This window comes from Notamacropus eugenii, chromosome 2 (assembly GCF_028372415.1).
Source record: "Notamacropus eugenii isolate mMacEug1 chromosome 2, mMacEug1.pri_v2, whole genome shotgun sequence".
In the NCBI taxonomy this organism is placed as follows: Eukaryota; Metazoa; Chordata; class Mammalia; order Diprotodontia; family Macropodidae; genus Notamacropus; species Notamacropus eugenii.
Window position 1 is genome coordinate 323,237,919 of NC_092873.1, and position 18,412 is coordinate 323,256,330.

General features: G+C 36.3%; 1 pseudogene; it reads right to left on the minus strand.

Annotated features, from left to right (window-relative positions):
* Positions 1-571: 571 nt before the first annotated feature.
* LOC140523024 (histone acetyltransferase KAT8 pseudogene) lies at positions 572-9,860 on the minus strand (annotated as a pseudogene).
* Positions 9,861-18,412: the final 8,552 nt, after the last annotated feature.

The window sequence follows — 18,412 nt, forward strand, 5'->3', positions numbered from 1 at the left end:
ATTCAAACCCAGGAAAGCATTTTGTAGCATTTGACTTTGGTGACTCTTTGGTGCCAGAAGAATAGAAGCTTTGACTGAAGCAAAAACTCAAGGAAAAGGATAAATGTATTCACGTTGCAGGAGTGAGATATGAGATGTACCCAAGGAGCAACCCGCAGAGTCTGGCAGACCATATAAATTACTTTTAGTGGCAATACCAAAGAATGATAGAAAAATACAAGTGTGGGTGAATGACCAGATGTTGAATAACAGAAGGGAAGTGAATATATACCTCAGGTTCAAGATTCCTTGGACTGTCTGCTAGGTAGCTAGTGGTACTCATTCTTGAATTTAAGTATTCAGATTGAGAGGGTTTTTTGTACACTGACAAACTAAAATTTTTTTATTTAAAAAAATCTTTTAGGGCTTGCAGGTGGACAGACAAGTCTGTACATATTTACAAACTGGAAAAAGAGCTACTCTTACAGGTCTAAGGCCACTTTTGGGTAAGGATTGAGGAGGTAGAGGAAGAGACAACTGATTTGAACACTACTCACTTCTTGGACAGCCTTACTTGTTTGTAAGTTTGTTGTTACTTGGGTGGTATCCACTTGAGACAAATGAAGTCCACTATTATGGGTGGCTTTTCTTATACTATGTGCTCTTATGGTGATCTTCTACCAGCTTGGGTGTGAAACAGACTATATGCTGCCTTTTCCAGTATTTCACCATGTTGAGTGACTGCAGAGTGCTGATGATGTCATGTTATGTGATCCTAGTCATCTGGCTGAGGTCTTTGATCGACAGTGTTTCCCAGAAATCCCACACGATGTTTAGCAGTACCCAGGAGCAATAACTATGAGGACTTAGTTAGCTTTCTGGAGAAAGCACTGTGCTCCTCACTTTCCACAATTCATAGCTGAGGACAATGAGGAATTTGCCTTAGTTTTGGCATTAATGACAGTGGGGAAGGTCAGGGTGCAGACCACAGTATTCTCATCTGGGGACTCCTTTTCCCTAGAGAAGTGGCTCACTATGTGGGTCCCCTGTCTGTCCACCTTGGTCAAAATGTAGAAGACAAATAGTTCTACATCAAAGTACAGGGTCTTATGATCCAGAAAAAACTTGACCAATAGGTAGAAGTTCTGCCAGTAAATCTTATAGTCTTCACTATCCATCACCAAGATGTTCTTTCAGTAGATTTCCTTGCCAGGTGGCTGTCTCCACTGGCATTACCCCAAATGGAAATGGTAGTTCTTCTCAAACTTCATGTATTTCAGGCAGTATTCATAGAACTGTTTCCCACTGTCATCATAGATAAGGACAAGTATCAGACATCAGTCTCATAGTTTCCAATATGGATCTTGTCCACATACTTCACCTTTGTAATTACCTCATGCTTTTTCTCTGGTGTTGCTGCTGTGGGCTCCATCTCTGCCATAGGTCTTCTTCATATGGTTGATCTTATTCCTACATTTCTGGCTGTGGGTAATATTGTACACAGATTGAATTTGAATTAAGAATTCAAATTCTGAAGGCCAAGGAAGACCAGGAAAAGAACACTCTCATCTGCTCAACTGAATTCTACCAATTTGAGTGTATGACTCATAGCATCTCAGGGACACCTATCACTTTTCAAAGACTGACGGAGAAAGTAGTCATAGATACATATACTACCTAGAAGTGTTCATATACCTTGACAACATCTTGTCTTTAGAAAGACACTGGGAAGACAGTAGGAAAGACTGATAAAAGAGATGAATCAACTAGAGACAATTGGTCAATAGATAGCTATCGATACATAAGTGCCAGTTGTGTAAAGAACTTCTGAGATTGGAGAACTTTTCTAGAATTTGGCGGTTTTTATCACACATTTTAAGAACCATCTTCCCACTGCTAAACTACTAAATGACCTCATTTATGTGGATCTCACTCATATGGTGGAAGAAGCTTAGAAGCAGAAGGGCAAGTGTGTGTGGCTCACAACAATAGACAGTGTGCCAGAAACACATCATTTTCTTTTCATAGAATCAGCCTCTTTGCCCCAGTCCTTGGGCAGCTATATCAAATAGCTGATGAAGGATAATGACCACACTGACCTGACAACAATATGCTTCCTTTTGCAGTCTTCTCCCACCACACTTCATGGAGGCAAAACTATGCAAATGGGCATCCACTTGTCTTACTAGGCAACGCCACCATGAACTCCATTAATATTTAATGACTAGTGGGGAGGGAAGGGGGAAGAAGGGGAAAAAAATCTAAGATATATGGAAGTGATTATAGAAAACAAAACAAAATAATTTTTAAAAAGGATTTATTGACTAGATAGAGAGCATTGAAAGGTGTAAAATGGATAGTTTTGATTATATTAAATTAAAAAGGTTTTGTACAAATAAAACCAAGGTAGGCAAGATTAAAAGGAAAATAGAAAATTGGAAGAAAATTTTTTTCTATTAATTAATTAATTTTTAGTTTTCAACATTCACTTTCACAAGATTTTCAGCTCCAAATTTTCTTACCATCTCTTCCTTCTCCCCACCCCATGATGGCATACATTCTGATTACCCTTTCCCCCAGTCTGCCTTCTCTTTAATAACACACCCCACTTCTTATCACACACACACCCTTGTCTTATCTCCTTCCCCTCTATTTTCTTGTATGGCAAGATAGATTTCTACATGCCATTGCCTATATTTCTTAAGGTCTTGTTTTCTTCATTATTTTGGGGGATCTCCCTTACCAAGCTGTTGACTCATTTTTCATGATTTTCTTGCATCTCTCTCATTTCTCTTCCCAATTTGTCCTCTACTTCTCTTACTTGATTTTCAAAATCCTTTTTGAGCTCTTTCATGACCTGTGACCAAATTACATTTTTCTTGTAGACTATAGATGTAGGAGCTTTGACTTTGTTGTCTTCTTCTGGTTTTATGTTTTGATCTTCCTTGTCACCAAAGTAAGATTCTATAGTCTGAGTTTTTTTATGTTGTTGGCTCATTTTCCCAGCCAATTACTTGACTTTTTAGCTCTTTGTCAAGGGAGGACTCTGCTGTTTTCAGATTAATTTCTATAGACCTGTAAATTTTCAGCTCTTCCAAAATGGTATGATCAAAGGAGAGGTGTTTACTCCTCTCCTGGCCTGTGCTCTTGTCTGTGAGTCACCACAAGCACTCTTTTCTGACTTGAACTGTGAGGAGTATTGCCTCTTCACTGTTGCCACAAGCTCCACCATGCCAGCTCATCTCTTCACCTCAGGACTGCCACCTAGGACTACAACCCAGATCCAAGCACAAAGCAAGAGAATCCTGCTGCAGCAAAGAGATCCCTGCAATCCACGTCTGATCAGTCACTAAATCCCCACATAGTTTGTGGGCTGAGAGCTCCAGAAGCAGCCACTGCTGCTGCTGCCACCTGCCCCCTGCATCTGGGACTGGACGATGCTTCTCTCTCACGCAGGTCTGACAGACTTTTCACAGTCACTTTCCAAGGTGTCCTTGGTGTTTGGGGGTTGAGAAGTCTGGAAACTGCCACAGCTACCATTGATTCAGTCCCCTGAGGCCTTCTCTCGCCCATCTATGCTGGGTGCAGCCTATGCTGGGTTATGCTCCTCTCCCAGCCCAGTGCAACAGACCTTTCCTATTGACCTTCCAGATTGTCTTGGCCTGGAAATTTGTTTCACTCCATAATTTTGTGGGTCCTGCTGCTCTAGAATTTATTTAGAGTCATTTTAATAGGTATTTGGAGGGGTTTAGGGAGAGCTCATGCAAGTCCATGTTTGCAAGTCCCTCCATCTTGGCTCTGCCCTCTGGAAGAAAATTTTTATAGACAGTTTCTCAAATAAAATTCTCATATCTCAAATATATAAATAATTTTGTCCAATGAATAAGAATACAAGTTGTTCCTCCATTGATAAATGGTCAAAGGGTATGAACAGGTAGTTTTTGAAATGAAGAAATCAAAACCACATATAGTCATATGAAAAATGCTCTAAATCAGTACTGATTAGAGAAATGCACATTAAAACAACTTTCAGATATCTTCTTATACTTATCAGAGTGGCTAAAAGGATAAACAGGGAAAGCAACAAATATTAGAAGAGATGTAGAAATACTGGGACACTAATTCACTGTTAGTGGAACTGTGAACTGATGCGACCCTTCTGGAGAGCAGCCTAGAATCATGCCCAAAGAATTATAAAACTGTGTGTACCCTTTGACCCAGCAATACCACTATTAGGTCTGTTTTTCAAGGTGATTGGGGATAAAGGAAAAGAATCTACATGTTCTAAAATATTTATAGCATCTCTTTTTGTGTTGGCAAAGAACTGGAAATTAAGGGAATGCCTGTCAATTAGGAAATGGCTCAGCAAGTTGTGGTACATGATTGTAATACAATACTACTGTGCTCTAAGAAATGATGAACTAGTTGATTTTTGAAAAACGTGGAAAGACTTGCGTGAAATAATGAAGAGTTAAATGAGCAGAACTAGGAGAACGTCAAGCAGAGTAACAGCAATATTATTCTAAGAACAACTTGGAACGATTAAGTTATTTTGAGTATTGCAAATACTCAAATCAACCACAAAGGACCTATAGAAGAAGATTCTCTCCACATCCAGGGAAATAACTGATAAATAGAAGTATGTATGGTATGGTTTTTCACACACACACACACACACACACACACATATTTGTGTTTAGTGGTACCCTTCTCTAGAGCAAAGTGGGGAGGGAGAGAGAAAAAAAATAAAAGTGCACAGCAGAGAACAGAAAAAGAAGTGCAGATAAGCAGGGTAGTTTTGAAAATGATGTGTAGTATTTATTACATAGTTAAAAAAATAAGCTGTATAAAAAGAAATTCATGGTTTTATACTGAGTCTTTTTTATGTTGCACTGTGTACATAGAAATGGTTTTTTGTCTTTTTCTCCGAAGTTCAAAATGAATTTTAAAAAGTTTTAAAAAAATTTATTGACTACTAGCTTTTGCTTAGCATTATTCTAGGCACTATGGAATGTACAAAAGAAGCAAAAAAAAATTCAATGTTCTTATTCTTAATGAAATTACAGTCTATGCTGGAGGGATGACAGAAACACATGAAAAATAGAAAACACTATAACACTCAAATAATATAACTCAGCGTCATAATATATGTCCCAGACAAAATGTGAGGTCATGGAAGAGAGAGATTACTGAGAGCTGGAATGGTCAGCAAAGGCTGCATAGAAGATGCCAGACTCCCACTGAGTGGTGGAGAATAGGAAAGCTTTGGATACGTTGATAAGAGGAAGGAAAGATGAACAAAGAGTAGGAGATGGGAAAGAGAAATTAAGGGACTGAACTGAGTAATCTTTAAGATCCCTTCTTGCTTTGAATCCTATAATTCTATGACTAAACAGGCTTTACTGGAATGAAGGGTACAAGTAGTACTTAGTGATGAGGGTAGGGCCAAATCATAAAGAGTTTTAAATTCCAAGCTTAAGAGGATAAAGTTTATTCCATAGGAAATAACGACCTTGGCTGCTTGGATCAAATTTCCAACTGAAAGTCAGATGCCTATATTATATTGGTCATGCATCTCAGTTATTTAACAAAAGATTACTTGTGTGATTTTGAGTAATTGATTTAACCTTTTCCCCATTCCCAAGCTTCAGTTTCCCCTGCCTCTGGGAAATGAATGTATCCAATAATTATTCTGTTTTCATGGATGTTGTAGGGATGAATGAGATGTCATGAAGCTCCTTAGAGATGAATACTGAGCAAATAAAAGTTGTTAGTATGAGGAAAAGGATAGTAAGGGAAAAAGAAAAGAAAAGGCAATCCTCTGGATGGAGCCTATGGAAAAGCAAAGTGTCAAGAATGGAATGGGCCAACCATGGGTGACATTCTCATGAACTCAATTAACAGAAAGTCACTGAGCAAATGGTGGGATCATAATGCAAAGAAAACAGAAGAAACCCTGCAGCGCATCACTGCATGGTGTAAAAACTTAGTACCTACCAAGTATCTAGTAAGACATGATCCCAGGGCTAGAATTATACATCAGAATTATATACATCTAGAATTTACACACACACACACACACACACACACACACATACACACACACACACACACACACACAAGAATCCTGCTACCTTTTATGGGCTAACAAACAATAAATCCCCACACCACAAATAGACCTCAAAATATATTGGAAGATCCAACCAATAAACTATAATGAAATTGAATCATTATATCACAGACCAAATTCTTGTCCACAATTGCCCAGACAACACCAAGCTAAAATATAGAAAAACAATATTTTTAGTACGTCACCCTACAAATGCTCATAATCTCCAAACAACATAGACGAAAATACTTCCAAAACACAGAAGAGATTAAAATCATGTGAGAACATGCTGAGGTACATACTTTTTTGATCTTTTTTAACACTACAGCTGTACCAAGGATGTATTAGCTTTTAGGGTTTGGCAAGAACCAGAGACTTTGGTGATGTAGGCTCTGGTGATACCATTGGTTGGTTAGCACCCCAGCCAGTGTGCTTTTCCTAAGAGTTAAAGTTAAAGAGATAAAGATATAGGTTGGATGATATAGAGTTGCAAACTTATCCTACTCGAAACTGTCATGATCAGTTTGACATGGAGTATATCACTCCTTCATGATCAAATTCTACAAAGAAAGCAAGGTAAACTGGAACAAATAGGAAATACCATTCCTCTCTGGAAATGGTTTAATGCTATGGCACTAACCACCAAGGTGAACAGACCACATGTGCACACAAAATGAACTAAAGAAAATGTACTTTCAACATGCAAGTAGTATATCATGAATTGGAAACAGATTTTTACCAGTTAAAGGCAGGGAATTCATATTGTTTTTTTGTCAGTCATCCAAGTCATAAAAGAATGTACCTCTGACCAATGCAGAAAAATGATAAAAAGAGAATTTCTTTTCCATGAGATGAGCTCTAATAATTTCTCCTCCAACTTAGATGAAATTGGAGATGAAATCTAGGAATTCTAAAATCTAAAAAGGGAAAGGTTGAAGAAAATGAGGTCATTGAAAATCTTCATTTGATGCACATTCCAGAAATTATGCATAAAAATGAAATTGATGATAAAAACAATAATTGTCGCAAATTATTTAGAAAAATGGGCATATTTAGACTAGAATTTCAGAAGCTTTTTTTTTTAGTTTGTTGACATGAATGCAACTAGCAAATCAATATACCAAAACAGAAATTCAAAAAAGTTTGGCATTTGCTATCACTAACATGAATCAATGTATTCTCCCACAATACTCGACAGAAATAGAAAAAAAGAACCCAAAACTATTTCAGGATTTGCACCAAACTGTATAGTAGGCAGCTATTGCCACAGTAAAAATGAGACCAGGTGCCATTAAGGAACACTCCTAAGGACTGGAATCAAACATCATCATAGCAGAATGATGGTGAAAGAACTGTTGAAGATCTGTGGAAAGGCTATAGAAGATTACATCAATCACTAGCTAGTATACACAGTAGAAAACTGGAATGCCATATTGCTCAGTTAAAGACAACAAAAAAAATGTGGAAGAGAATCCAGGGGGGAAATGCATATCAGAAATCCTAGCATCAAAAGTCAAAAGGTTACAGTCATATAAGGAGCTCAGAGAACAAAATAAGCAATTCCACATCAAACCAAAATGTCACTGCAGAAACCTGAGAAGCAAAGAAATTAGATAAGAGAGAAAACCTCCAAAGGAAAAAGGTGGAAAATTCCTTGTCTTCCATATGGTCACAAGAAATATAACACAATAATAAGGCAGGTTGGAACAAATGAGAAACAGAAAGTCTGCATACCATTAATCTAATGGACAACAGAATTATGTCAAGGGAGGTGACTGAAATGCTAGCCTCTGTGAAAAAACTGGTAAATGTTCATACTGGATAAGATTCATAGTCATTGGCTCAAATGCTATGTAATGGAGCAAGAATTATCAGGAAAACACTCTCCACCTTCCTTCCAGACAGCAAGCATGATCCCATTGTGTTTTTTTTTAACAGAAATCACAACATATTTACTATCAAAAGATGAGAACACCAAATAATCCCTCCAAATATAGGCCATTTGTGTGTGCATGTATTTTTATGAAGAATTCACAGCTTGCATTACAAACAAAATATATAAACCCTTACAACAAAATAACATTTTGAAGGAGCAACCAAAAAAAAAGTGTGCCAAAAACTATCAAGGATACAAAGAACAATATTATTGATTTATTAATTGTTGGGGGAAACACTAAAAATGTTGCTACATCTACACTTAGTTTATTGATTAATGCAAAATCTTGGACTTTATCCTGTACTCATGATTTGTCCTTGAACTGATATAAAATAGCCCCCAGACTAGTGACAATGCTAGAGTATCTGATGTCCAGATGGAAAACTGTTCTTTATTTAAAATATACCACCAACATAATAAGAAATACAATTGATATAAAATATGGCTGATATAAAATAGCCCCAAGACTAGTGAGAATGCTAGAGTATTCGATGTCCAGTGGAAAACTATTTTTTATTTAAAAATACACCATCAGCATAATAACAAGTACAGTTCCTATGAAACATGGCATTTTTCTAGGAGGCAGTTCAAGTCAGTTATGATTCTCCTTTCCCTAAATCCATTATCCTATCTCCTAAGTAGAACTAAATATGGCTTCCAAATTAAAAAGAGAATTACATCATGACAATATTAAAAATTTGATTGCAAGGGTGACAACAATTTATGACTCTCTCAAAACACAATAAACAATTTCTTCATCTAGTGGAATCTTTCTACAATGATATCAAAATGTCACTTGGATGTTATAAGTATAAAATGTATACTAAGGAAAGATAGATGCTAAATGATTTGATCTTAAAACTGGAGGTCAAATTGAAAAGATGAATGAAGTAGATATTCACAGATACCATTGTCCACTCAGACAAGACACATTAAGCATAAACAGATCAAGGAGAAGGCTATGGCTATTGTGGGAAAATTTCATTTCATTGTTTGAACCTAACCCTGTATAGGTGAGACACTAGACTTGTTGCTTTGAAACCAATACTTAACTCAGGAAATTCAGGCTATGTTGATCCCCAAACCTTCTAGGGGACAAAAAGATTGATGCAAGGCATGTAAAGAGTTTCCTCCCGTTACATCTCAAAAAACCATAAAAGTCTTATATGCAAACTGCCTTTATCCTGGCCAGTCAGATGACCTTTCTTGCTCTGTCATTTAAACTCTATATAATATAAAACTTACTGAGGCCTGAGGGAACAGGCCACCTTTTTTGACTTTCTCTTCTTCCAAACAACTAAATAAACCTTAAAAAAATTTTTTTTCAGTTCTGGATTTGTTCTCAGACAACAATTTTGGTGTTAGAAGTGGGATCTCTGATGGTTGACCTGAGAAGCCTGAAGGCTCACCTGGACCATGAATGTTAAGTAAGTCTCCATGATCTCAGGGTTAAGGGAGGACAGGACTGACTTATACAAGATCACTCTTCATGTCAAGAACCTTGTGAGCAATCTTAGGATTTGAGTGGAATGCAGTCACAGCTAGGGTTGATGTGACACCTTGACCCCAGGGAATTACTCAGGGTAGGTTAGAACTAGCATAGGTACCCTTCCTTAAATTAGTAGTCCTCTTGAACTTATCACCCAAGGACAGTGCTGCTCTCAGTGAAATTCAGCTACTTGTCTGGTAGATCTCTCTCTCTTTTCTTTCTTTGGCTTTTGCTCTCTCCCTCATTCCTCAATAGATCTGTAACTATTACAAATAAATTAGATACCTGCTCTGGTCTCCGGCTATGTATTGGTGACAGCCACCTTGGTATCCTGGTAAGTATGGCATTGTGATCCAGAATTCAAACACAAGGGCCACCAGTTGAACTATATGAATTGCTGGGAGGGAATCCTTTATTGGATATTTGTGTTGTGTCTTATCTTGTCCTAATAATATTTAGTTGGTTGAGTGACCTTGATGAACCAATTCCCTAACATCAGACCTGTACCCTTTCACTTAGGATGACCCCAGGCTGATGATTCCTTCATATATATTATTGGCTAGGGTTGGTCTTTGCAGGTCAAATACTCATAACCCAAGAACAAAGAACTCATTTTTATTCTCCTCTACATTCATACAAACTTCTCGGGAAGACCTTGTCCTATGTTGCATCTAGTGTTGCTCATAGATTCTGTTACCTTGGAAATTTCTAAGTGAAAAACCCAGCTGAACCATAAAAACTGCCATAAAAATCAAAACAAAAAATGCAGAAAGGGAGCTTAGAATGGTGGGGAAGATTATGAAGTCTCACAGTTAAAACAATTCTCCTGGCTTTCTATAATGTAATGATAAACTTTTCTTCTTGATAAGCAGGGACTTATGCTAATTATTTAATCAGATTTTCAACAGAAGATTAGGTTTTAAAATAGGCATAGATGAAAAAAATAGCAACACTTTCTTTCATTTCAGCCCTGGTCAGATTGGAGTTACAGAGATAAAGACAAACAATCAAAGAAAAGAAATTTTTTTGAAGGGGGGGGGGTGTATATCTTTGCTTTAAATTTCCAAATTGTGGTTTGAAAATTTTTGTGAATGTTGAAATATTTTAAGGAGATGAGAATTGGAGATTACCTCCATCAATCTTGGGAACAAAGCTAACTAAAAGCAAAGGGCCCTATAATTTGAAGTGCTGGCAGCTAATAACCCTTGGGAAAATCTGGATTTTGAATAATACCATTTGTGATTTTAAATCCAGATTTGATTTGATTGAGTTTGTCCTAAAACTAAATTATAATGTGTGTTTGTCCTTCATTGCTGAAGAAGACCATGCCATCACAGAAATAATGACATGACTTGCACTTGACTTTGTTTTGAGTGAGGGAGGGCTGTGCAGGTCACCAGCCTCACTTCTCCTTCAGAGCCATCTGAATCCAGTGACCAGATATTCATCAGGATGACTGGAGATGACCCAGGATGAGACAATTGGGGTAAAGTGACTTGCCCAAGGTCATACAGCTAGGGAATGTCAAATGTCTGAGGTGAGATTTGAACTCAGGTCCTCCTGACTCCTACACTGGTGCTCTATCCACTTCATCATTTAGTTTCCCCAATATTATAATGTAGTATCATTTAAAGTGATATAATTGTATTGTTTGATCCTCAAAAAAATCTTAATAGAAAATATATTTGATACTTGGCTTTAAGGTGATGGGGCAAGGTGGTTCAGTGGATAGAGTCTCGAACTACAGTCAGGAAGACCTGAGTTCACATTCCATCTTAAATACTTAAATACTTAACCCCTATTTGACTCACTTCTTTATCTGTAAAATGGGGACACATTAGAAAAGGAAATGACAAAGCACTCCAGTATCTGTGCCAAGAAAACCTCATGGCAAGTATGGTCTATGGGGTTGTGGAAAGTTGGACATGCCTGAATGACAACAATAAATTAAGATAATAGGTTTAGAAACCACATGAATAAGAACTGAAATTGTAATTGCTTTAAAAGTACTGTTTTCGAATGTGATTACCACAGGATGCCAAATTGATGAATGGGGGAAATTATTTCCTATGCATTTCCAGAAATACGTTCAATTGAGCTAATGTCATTTGACCGGCAATAAGTTTTGTGTTATGTTTTTAAAATCCCTAAGATTGTTCAGGTTATTGTTAAGCTTCTAATTTTACTTATATTGTGACTTTGGGGAAATCACTGTATAAGAAATGCTATTCATTTGAAAAATGATACCCGGAGGGTGATGCAACAGTATCATTGGAAATTAACTTCTCTTTTTATAGAGGATGTTGTCATTATGATTAAAACAAACTGTCAAGTTTATAATTGGATATACTTTGCTTTAAAATTAATAATAATAATTACTTAGAGTTTGGTAAAGAACCACAGAATTTGTAAATATATTTGAAGTTCTTTGAGGGCTTACCAGGTTCCTAGGACCTTCTATTTGGGCAATGTCATGAAATCTTATCAGCCTTGTTGAAGTTAGTGAGTATCTGGAACGTCTCTCAGTTGAAGTAAAGGGGCTTACAAGTTTACTTTAATTCTTTTGTAATTTTTTTTTATTTTAAACTTAAATACAAAATGAGAAAAGAAAAAAACATTCTCATCGACACAGCAGACTATACAAGAGAGGATTCAATATAAAACAATAAATTTCCATTTCAAGAAAACCTATATAATAAATACTACCCATTGTCTGCAAAGCTGCCCAGATTTCCTTTGCTTCCTTGTTGGTTTTCTTTTGTTATCTGCCATGCACATTTAACTTTGCTTTTTCCCTCTCCCCCAACGTTGAAGAAGGCTACAATTAAGCGAAGATCTATCTATCCATTTATCTATTTTTTCACATAGATACCTATGAACATATACATATACACTCATACATATATATGTAAGACTGTACTATGCTTATTTCTTCTTATCAAGGTGGATAGCATCTTCCTTCATAGGTCTGAATCTTTCCATGTTTTTCCTAAATCAAAATTTTCTTAAATCAACCAGCTTATCATTCATCACAGCAACATTTCAATCCAGTCACATCCTGAGAGATTATCTAAGAAAGTTTCCCCCCAATTTCCCTTCTGTTCTTGGTTATATAGGTTTTATTTATACAAGAAAATTTTAATGTAAAATCAACAAAATTGTCCTTATTATACTTCAATGATGTTCTTTTGCCATATAATATAGATTAAGGTGTGATATACTGAATATACTTCTTTTATATCTTTTCTCCCTGGTTTCTTTGAAGTTCCTGACCTTTTTATTTCCAAATGAATTTTATTATCTTTTTTAGTAATTTAACTGAGATGATGTTGAATAAATAGATTAGCTAGGTAAAATTGTCATTTAAAAAAATCATATTGGCTTTACCTACCCATGAACAGTAAATAAATATTATTTCAATTATTTAGATCTGAATTTATTTGTATCAAAAGTATTTTATGTTTTTTATAGTTCCTGTGTCTATGTTTGCAGATATGCTATTCCTGCTTTTTTTTTTACATATTAAATTCTACTACTGTGCTTTATTTTATCTTTGTGTATATCTCTCATTTTTATAATGCTTTCTAAAAGCAATATATTCTTGAATTCAATTTTTTAATCTGCTCTCTGTTTCTGTTTTATGGGTAAATTCATCCCATTCACACTCTAAGCTACAATTACTTGTGTATTTCCTCTTTCCTGTTTTTTTCCCACGATCCTTCTCACTCTATTTACCCTATCACTCCTCATCCCTCTTCTTTACTTTTACTCACAACTTTGCAATCTTATTCCTTAAGCAACCCAAAAGTTTACCTTGTGAAGAATGATTACCTAATAGAAAATTATGAAGGTACACCTGGAATAGTAAGTACTGAAGTCATATTTTTGAACAAATTTATCCTCAACAAATCCCAGATTTAGAGGTTTTATTTTTTATATCAGGGGTTAATGTGCAATACCTTCTAATATAGATATCTGTCAGCCTAGAAACTTATACAGTGTCTATCCAGTATTTTTATGAGTTTTGAGGGAACTATCATGTATTCATCCTATATGTGAAACTCTAGAATGTGATTATTTTCTTAATTTCTAGTGATTGATTTCTGCTCTAGGGTCAATTTAAACTAGAAAGGATGAATAAAATAAGGCTTATATGTTCTTATTGTTAACTGTTATTATAACAACATGAGAAAAGTAATAGCAATAATTGTATGTAGCCCTTAGTCACAATCAGTGAAGCTTGCTATTTGAGGCAAAATATCTTGGGACCATAATTTGATATTGCTCTGAATTATAACTTCAGGTATGATTATCTGAATTATCATTAAGTCAATAATCTATCATTTAAAGGACATGCCATATGTTGCTCAAAGAGGGTGTCATCTGAGAACTGCTATAGTTAGTTGTCTGTGCCTGAGAAGATTGATAGGATGACCTTAAAAATGTAATGATAAGATCCTATTGACTCAGTTTCCCCATTTTATTATTTCCTTTCTCAACAGAAAATTTTACCACGTGGTTAAGTCTAAGCCTAGTTATGATAATTGTGAAAAAAATTGAAATAAGGTACTTTGCTGCATGATTGTTGTTTCAAAACAATATAACTGTAACCTGAAATCAAAGAGAGCTAAGGAAGTTTTATCCTGTTATGCTTATGTCAGGCTAGTTTGGGCCCCTGAAGGGAATTCCTTTTATAACAATTTTCTATAACCAGAGTAGATGAATTGTAAATGTGTGTGTTTATACACATACATATTATACATATATATGCCCATATGTACATATATGATATACACATATGTATGTATGTATGTATGCATGTGCATCTATCTTATTACAATACTCAAACACCTCTGTGTTACTATAAGACCTTACTGTTTTTAATTTTACTATCCTAAATTTGTGGTCAGTAATAGTTATATTTTAATGTGTAAGATTAGATTTTTAAAGTATCTCATTCTTTCTGAATGATTTGAGAATATAAATATATATATATATTAGCAAAAGGGACATAGGAAAAAGACGGGGTGTGATGAAAATATAAAAGTTTTAAGTTTCAAATTTTATGTAAAGCTTTACATTTTAATAGAGTACTAAACTTCACTTTGAGAAAGTAACAAAATTATTTTCTCTAAGAATTAGGATATAGATACAGCTATGTAATTGGCTTTCAAAAGTTTCTATTAAGAACAATGCCAAAAGGGTAAGTATAAAGTTAATTCCATAAGATAGTTCTAGTTTTCATCACATTAACTAGTTACTGGAAAATCATATTTAAAAGTAACACCCCATAAGTAGTGCTAGGAATGATACTTATTCCAGAATTTTCAAGAGAAAATGTTTCCAAGGATCAAACAGCTGCAAGGGGCAGTTAAGGTCCAAGATGAAATAAGCTGTAGTTTAATCTGTAACCTGACTTAATTTACCTGTAGAGTTTATTTAACTATTTAATCTTTAGAGGATACATGATATTATGATCCTGCTTAACTAAATTTGCTCAACTTTTATGACATTGAAGGAATTATGAAATTATGAAGCTGTCTTTTTTCAACTTTTTTTTTGGTGATACTCATGGCCAAGTATGTGAGAAATCTCCCTGTGCTGGGAAGTATTTCATTTGAAAGATAACTGACTTGAAAAATAAATTGAGGAGAGAGAGAGAGAGATAAGTAAGTCTTATTGTACTACCAGAAAGCCACAATAAAAAAAGAGTCTACAATCATTTTTCAAGAAAATTATAAAGGGAAGTTGCCCTTATGTATTAGATTGAGAGGACAAAATAGAAATTGAAAGAATCTATTGATTGCCTCCTGAAAGAAATCCCAAAATGAAAATTCCCAAGAATATTATAGCTGAACTACAGAACTCTCAGGTCAAAGAGAAAATATTTCAAGCAGCCAGAATGAAAAATTCAAATATCGTGCAGCCAGAGGCCAATTAAATCATGCAGTGGATAGAGTGCTGGGCCTGAAGTCAGGAAGACTCATCTTCCTAGGTTCAAATCTGTCATCAGACATGTATTAACCGTGTGACCCTGGGCAAATCATTTAATCCTGTTTCTTCAGTTTTCTCATCTGTAAAATGAGATGGAGAAGGAAATGGCAAACCATTCTTATATCTTTGCCAAGAAAATCCCAAATGGGGTCATGAAGAGTCAGACACAACTGAAAACAACTGAACAATAACATAAGATTTAGTGGTTTCCACATTTAAAAGTGGAGGACTTGGAATATGATGTTTTGGAAGGCAAAGGAGCTAGAATTCAACCAAGAATAACCTATCCAGAAAAACTGAGTATAATCCTTCAGGGGAAGAAATGGACATTTAATGAAACAGAAGGTTTTCAATCATTCTTGATGAAAAGACCAGAGTTAGACTCTAAAGGTGCATAAAAAGGTAAACATGAAAGAGAAATCATAAGGCAGTTAATGGAGTTAAACTCTACATTTCTATATGGCAAAATGATTTATATAACTTCTAAGAACTTTGTCATTATTAGGGCAATTAAAAGGAGATTACATAGATGGAGGACATGGGTACAAGTCAATTATGTTGGAATGACCTCCAAAAAAAGTGAAGGGATGAATATAATGGTAAGAGAATTTGAAGATCTTCCCAGACCCTTAATAGACTCATATGATCTGCTTTGAGTACTGGCCCAGTCCACAGCTTGAGACATGGAGCCAATGGTGGCAGGAGTTTGCTGAATGGGTGGAGCAGGAAGGGTGTATCAGAAAGAGAGAATGAGGTAAAGCTGAGAGAGAGAGAGAGCAGGCTGAGTAGAGCAGAGCAGCTAGCATGAGTGAGAGAGAGTGCCTAAGGGAGGCCTGGAGGAGGGAAGGTTTGAGGATGGCTGTTCTCCCTTTCTTGGTAATGTGTACACACTTTACAATGGGGGAACTGGCTTTCTGGTATCTAAATTAATCTCTTGGTTTCATCTTTGAGGAAGAGAATTTATATTTTGCAAATTTGCCCTGGTAATACTCCTGCATATCCATAGTGGCTGTTGTGGGTATCTCATTGGGTGAGAGTGGAATCAAGAAATATAAAACCTTTCCTTGGAGACAGGAAGGCTCTAGGGACAGAAATGGGTATCCCAGGATGAGAGGATTTGCCCTATTTCTCTCTGGTGAGAGAATGGGCTAAAATCACAGGATTTTGTGAAAATTGGGAACCAAAGCTACAGAATGGAGAACCTAGAGATTTAGAAAGATGTTTGCAAGGAATACCAACAGAACCAGGAAAGGAAATGTCAAGAGTATGAAGAAGAGGATGGGCATTGTTAACAAGTTATTGTATTATATGTACAAGTAGAGACAAATTGCTGGAGGAAAAGGTTCAGCTGAAAAGGGAGTTAGCTGTTTTGCATGAGAAACCTTCTATGCTACAGCATCTCAAATTTCCTTTGGAAGAGCAAGTTAAAAAGTATCAGGTGGTAACAGAAATGACAGTTGTGAGAGTGGCTCAGAAAAAAAAACCAAGGGGATCTTTGGGGCCTGATGGGTGCCCAGACACCTGGGAGGAAGACATGTGGGAGGAAAATGAAATGAATGTAGATGAGGAGGCTTCTAGGAGTATGGACACACATCCAATACTAATAAGGAAGCAGGAATACCAGGGCAGCCACACAGTGCTTAAGGAAATAACAAGGTTTTTTAACTCAGCAGGGGGTCATTGATATTTTAAGCCGATTCACCCCAAAAATGAGAGAATACTTAGTATCTTGAATGGTTAGAATCTGTGACAAGGGACTGGAGGTCTATGGATAGATAACATTGATTGCTTGAAATTCATAGTTATTAAAATCCTTTTTGTACAATAAGCTTTTAGGGATTACCAAATTCAAGGAGGTAATAGTGGAATTAATCTGTTAACTTTAGCTGCCAAGGGATGAAGTAGACAGGATCCCACTGACTCTATGTGGCCTAGTAGAGATAAACACTGGTATTCACTTAGAGACTGTATGAGAAAGTTAAGGGAAGAGGTAATAAAAATGGCAACAATGGTCAGAGACACTGATACTTATCATAACACTCCCTTAACAGTTTCTTATAGGAATATCATAGTGCAGACTTCTCCTCCTGCTTACAAGAACCTAATTCTGACTCTATTAATTGGGGAAATAGGGCACCCTCTTTCAGAGGTGCTGGATAAGATTTCACAATGAAGTGACTTAGGGAAATGGGGAAAAGATAAATTTCCTCAAGACAGAAGAGCAAATACTCAGTGGATTCACAGTCAGAATAGACAAACAAGGAGAGAAATGTTTACAGCTTTATTAAAAGCAAGGATAGATTTTGGAAGAATAGATGGTATTCCAACTAACAAACTATATAAGATGCACTGAGAAAATGGACTTAATATTAGGTGGAACAGGGAAGTAAGAACTGCCCCTACAGAGCCTCCTGAATCACTGAATCCAAGTTCGTCACACCAGCAGGGAGAATAGGAAATTGGCCAAGCCCCAGCTCAGATTAAAGAAGTACACAGACAGGATTACAGACCCCATATCAGTTTAACTATATACTGGAAAAATGGATCAACCACTGTAACTAGGGCATGAATAGACACTGGAGTAGAGGCCTCTCTTACATAGGGAAACCCTGCAGTAAGGAAGGTAGGAATTAATGCAGTTCTGGTGGATTCATGGACGTCAACAACATGGCTGGTGCTACATTTGCCTGACTCCTGGCTATTGTCTCATTCTTTTTGTCCTTTTCTCGTTTGTTTAACCTGTTTGCTAGATTTGTCTCCTAAAGGCTTAGTGCCCTCCACTTATAGGTGACTAACTGCTTAAGCTGGATGCTATCATCTATCCAAGATTACAATACATCATCCCTGGACCGGGCATTGATCAAGCTCCAGATACCGGCTAAAGAGCTAACCCCTCAAATGGGAC